Raw genomic sequence first — 5,706 nt, forward strand, 5'->3', positions numbered from 1 at the left:
CGAAGTTAAACATTATAAATTGCATTGGTTAATGTTAAACTAATAATGGTCAACAGAGAAATCAACTGCTAGTGTCTTGCCTTGGCAGGGACTAATAATAATTTTGTAACCATATTTAAAGTTAATTAATAAGCACATAAAAAATTAATACTTACAATAAACTTAGAATATAACAAAAATTTTAACCACACCCCACTTTACCATGGATATTATTAACTCGTAAATAAATTTTGTTACAATATCATGGGCTAATACCATGTCTTAGCATACTACATGCCCAAAAACCATAACTCATTTTATAATCAAAATATCTTAATTTAATTTTATAACATTTTAAATTAAATCTAAAAGGAAAAAATATATACTTTTGAGATATATCTAAACTCTCTACTCTCACTACCACTAAAAATATTCTATGGATATTCATACATTGGATTAGATGAAAGTTTTAATAAAATGAAAAATGAGAATATTTTTATATAGAGTTGTGAAATTTATATAAAATTAGCATAGATGCATCTTAATTTCAGATCTACCAAGCCCGAGAGGGATCAAATCTCTTTTCACTCCAAAAAAAGTTTGCATCTCACGAGATTTGATCCCCTCTACACTTGGTAGATCAAAGTTAAGATGGATCAAGGCTAGTATAAATATGCAACCAACTTTATAACTTACATAATTTCTTATGCGTTCACCAAAGTATTGTGTAAATTATCATTATGGCGATGCTAGTATAAATATGAAACCAACTTTACAACTTACCTAATTTCTTATGGGTTGACCAAAGTATTGTGTAAATTATCCTTATGGTATTGTGTTTGTTCACCCATCAAACTTATGATTTCAATGAATCTCAATTAAATTCTAGATAGATTAAGTTGGAAAATAAACTGGATTTTTTTCAAAAAATCACACTTAAAAACAACTCGAATTAAATTAATGTATCATAATAACAATCATTAAAAAACCCTTGAGATGCAAGCAATACTTAAACATAATATGTAAATGCCTAAAATTGATAAAAACTTCACAAATATAAAGAATTAATTATGGGACCAAAATGCCATGCAACACGTGTATGCTTAATATATAAGTATTATTATATTTTCAAATAGAAAATTAAAATTAAATCCTAACGAAATTCAATTTGTACTCGAGTACAAAAGTATTGCCATATTTTCAAATAGAAAATGGAAATTAAATCCTAGCTAAATTCTAGGTTGCATTTTCAAATAGGAAATGCAATTAATTCCAAACTAAATTCCAAGTAGTATCAAGAATACAATGTTGTTGGTAATAGCAATGCTTTTTGGAAAAGGCCAGATTTTCGTGTAGGGGTTGTAAATTTGTTTGGAAATTATGATAAGATTTTGGTAAATTTTGGTTAATTTTTTGGAAATCCAAGTTACTGTTATTAAGTTTTAAAATTTTGGATGTTTCAAGGCTTTTGATGATGTTGAATACATTTGCAATGTAAAAACAAGATTCAACCACTAATACTATAAAAAAAATAAAAAAAATAATAACCAAACTCCAATTAGCTCTCCTCAAAACCAAACCTTTTAATGATCTCAGCTCAAACTTCTTTGTCTTTTCCATTAATCCAAAACAAATACTAACACATTTCACATATAAGGAATATATAGATAGACCTGTGATACATTTTATTACAGAATTGAGCAAAGATGGTTTTTAAAACCATTGGCACCCAGCTGCTTTATCACTTTATATTCTTGCAGTGGTACATATAAGTAGTTTAAAAGCCATGCATTATAAGATTAGGGTTAAAGGGAGGGCTAAAATATTTCTCCGAAATTGAAGCCATGAATTTATTTATTTGTTAATGAGTAGTAAATGTCGGAGGTTTCAGGTTCGTTGTGGATTTCTGTCAATTGTGTTTAGTCAAAATTTTGTTTTTTTGGTTCGATCTCATTTTTGGTAGTGGATCCTTTTGGATCGATGTCAAGGTTTAGTTGCAGTTGTGTTTTGAAGTTGATCAGCATTTTTCTGAGCATGTTTAATGGAAATATATTTGCTTCAGTAATGAATAGAAAAATATTATTTATTAAAAAAAATTATTAATGATTATATTATTATTAATTGGCTTTGCAGTGAATAGTAGTTAGAGTGGATTTATAAATTATTATTATTAAAATTTGTAAAAAGATGAGCATATCTTATAATAATATAGTTAATATAAATTATATTGTTTAATTAAAAAAACATTTATTTATATATATATGATTAGATTATAATTTGAATTTCCTTTATATAATATAATACTATATTATGTGATAATTATAAATTTTCGACAGGTTACTAATTTACTTTACTATATTTATTATTTAAATTTTTAATTGCAAAATTGTTAATTTTGAATAATTGTGGAAGGGTTTTTATTTCAACTTAAGGTGGATGAGGATATGTTAACATTTTTTTATTTTTTAATTGACCACTCAGATTGATTCTCAAGGGAATATTCTCAACATATGCTTAGTCTTAATTAGGTTACATTATCTTTTAATAAATTTAGAAAATTTGATTTGTGCCAAGTGGCTCCTTGTCCACCAATTTCCTAGGGATTTGAGATTATTCCAATTCTAATAAGCTCTTTTGGATAAATTCCTCATTATTATTTGTAACATTTTGTTTAGCAAAATGGTCCATTACTTTTAATAAAATTAAAAAATTATATTCGTGCCAAGTGGCTCCCAACAGACCAATTTCCTAGGGATTTGAGATTATGCCAATTCTAATAAGTTCCTCTATGATAAGTTCCTCATTATTATTTATAACATTCATTTATGTACGAGCAAATTTTATCTAACAAAATGATCCATTTTACAATAAGATGTGTGATTCTTGTTTTTTCTCAAGTTAAAGTTGACCCATAACCTTTGTATACATGGTTGCATTAAAAATCTTAAAACATGCTTTTTTTTTATATGGGGATTGTGCTATGCAATTTTTTATTTAAAAAAAAAAAATTATGTTATTTTGTTTTTTTCATGAATTTATAAAAATTTAGTCAGTTAAAAAGGAATTATGTAATGTTTGTTTTTATTAAAATTTTATAAATATTGATTTCAAGTATAACAATGTATTAACTTGTCCAAATGTATAAAAAATTAACATAAATATAGCATATTTATTTTTTTACGAATATTTATATTTCACGCTATATAACATATTTATTTAAAATAAATGAAATTCACCATGCCTAAGGATCCTCGAGTACATCCACTATGCACTTGCCTCATTCTAAATATTCCCAATCCCCAAAAGGAAAGATTTACTTGGTGGTTGGTGAGGGTATAGATTACTTTCATAATTTGCTTTCTCTGTTGTAACACCAAAACAAGATATTTATATTTTTTTCTTAATATTTTACTTTTCCAACTATATAATTTAAATGGTAGGTAAATATCTATTGATATAAATCTATGATAAGTACAAAAAATTCCATGATACATATTACATTGCTAAAATAAATATAATAAAAAATAATTAAATATAATTTTATTTTAAATTATTATTATTAACTATAACAAAAATTATATATAAATCAAATCTAATACATTTTAAAAACATGTAATAATATGTTTAAGGATGGACATTCACCCCCACTTTAATAGGGAGGTTCTTAATTTGTAAATAGGATTTGTTACAATACCATGGGCCAATACTATGGCTTCTTGATACCATATGTCCAAAAAACTCATAAATCATTTCATATGAGCTTGTTCAAGTGATTTTTTTTTTAATTGATCAATTTAATCAAAAGGGAAAAAAAAAGGCCTAATTACTTTGAAGATAAATCTCACTCTTTGATTTATGAATATTACTAAAAATAAGAAAAATCTCAACTTTTCAATTCTAAATATTACTAAGAATATTTTAGAATATTCTCTAAAGAATAAACTCCTACCATACACTTAATAATTATTCATAATTAAATTAAAATAATAAAATTCATATTCCAAAATAAACACGACTATCAACATAATAAGCTAAAAAAACCACACAAAAAAATGAAAATTATAAACCCATCAACGTTCCCTATAAATAAACAAATGATAAACAAAAATATAATATAAAAAAACTCAAACCCTTCTATTTTTAATATCTTTCCAAAATCATACCCTTCATAATTAAAATTCTTCTCCAAAATCATACAATCTATCATTAAAAATTATAACATTCCTCCGAATAAATAAATTAACAAATTCAAAGATTGTGATTTACATTACCTAAACTTACATTTTGATTCTTCTCCAAAATCATACAATGCATTCCTCCAAATAAATAAATTAACAAATTCAAATATTGTGATTTACATTACCTAAACTTACATATTTTCAAAGGCTATTTCCCAAGGACTCTACGCTTCTTTATCACTTCTTTTTTAATGTTATTTAATTATTATGATTATGGAAATTTGCGCCAATAAAGAGAGATAATGGCCCACTACTCCATGAGAACGCTCTGCAGTCCACTACTCATTGGTTGACACAAATAAATTCCTTTGTTTGCAGTTAACTGGCCTCCCATTCGGGTTGAATAGCCAAGGCACTCAAGGCAAATTCCTGCTTCTACATGGTACTATTTAGACTTTACAAAAATATAAATATGAACCATTTATAAACCATCTCGGCGGTCCGAGCAAAGTCGTCCCACATAGTGCCCAGAAAATAAAATTTGAAGGACGTGTATAACCAACAGATTGATTAACGAAGGCGCAGACTAACGACAACAACGGCATCCATGGCTGTGGCAGTGGTTTCCCGTCCTTCCCTCACCTCTTCTTGCTTATTAAGATGAAACGACATATTTATCCCACATTGCCACCGTGTATGAAATAATATTCTATATATTCCTCATGTTCAACACCTTTGTTCTGTGTTCGTAGAAAGGAGAGATGGTTGGCATCTCCCTCGACAAGAACGGGAACAGTCTTTGGACTTTCTTATCACACGCGGTTAAGGCTCTCCATCCCTTCACCGGGGTGGATCTTACCACAAGTTTTTCCCTCCCAACCCGCTTTGCTTTTTCAAATAGTTTTTCCCTCCCAACCCCCTTTGTTTTTTCAAATAGTTTTTCATCACTCCCATCCCCATTTGCTTGTTAAAACAGTTTTCGCCACTTACGGTTTTAACATGGTTAAATTACTATTTATTATGTCACTTTATCTTTTAATGCGGTTAAAATCCCTTCACCAAGGTGGATCTTACCACAAGTTTTTCCCTCCCAACCCCTTTTGCTTTTTAAAATAGTTTTTCATCACTCCCATCCCCATTTGCTTGTTAAAACAGTTTTCACCACTTGCGGTTTTAACATGGTTAAATTACTATTTATTATGTCACTTGATCTTTTAATGCGGTTAAATTACTATTTATTGTGTCACTTGATCTTTTCATCGCTTAGGCTTTTAACGTGGTTAAATTACTATTTATTAGGTCACTTGATCTTATCACAAGTATTTCGTTTCTAATTTCGCTCCCATCCCCTTTTGCTTGTTAAAATAGTTTTTTTTCCCTCCCAACCCCCTTTGCTTTTTAAAACAGTTTTTCACCACTCCCATCCCCATTTGCTAGTTAAAACAATGTTTCACCACTTACGCTTTTAACATGGTTAAATTACTATTTATTATGTCACTTGATCTTTTCACCGCTTACGCTTTTAATGTGGTTAAATTACTATATATTA

General features: G+C 28.0%; 1 non-coding gene across 1 annotated transcript; it reads left to right on the top strand.

The window, feature by feature from the left end:
• The first annotated feature begins 4,899 nt into the window (after positions 1-4,899).
• LOC149203320 (U6atac minor spliceosomal RNA) lies at positions 4,900-5,027 on the top strand. Its single transcript, XR_016254073.1, has one exon. It is a non-coding gene; the product is annotated as a U6atac minor spliceosomal RNA (small nuclear RNA).
• Positions 5,028-5,706: the final 679 nt, after the last annotated feature.

Source organism: Pinus tabuliformis, chromosome 2_1, assembly GCF_031772625.1.
Source record: "Pinus tabuliformis cultivar Carrire ecotype Pingquan chromosome 2_1, CPIR1, whole genome shotgun sequence".
In the NCBI taxonomy this organism is placed as follows: Eukaryota; Viridiplantae; Streptophyta; class Pinopsida; order Pinales; family Pinaceae; genus Pinus; species Pinus tabuliformis.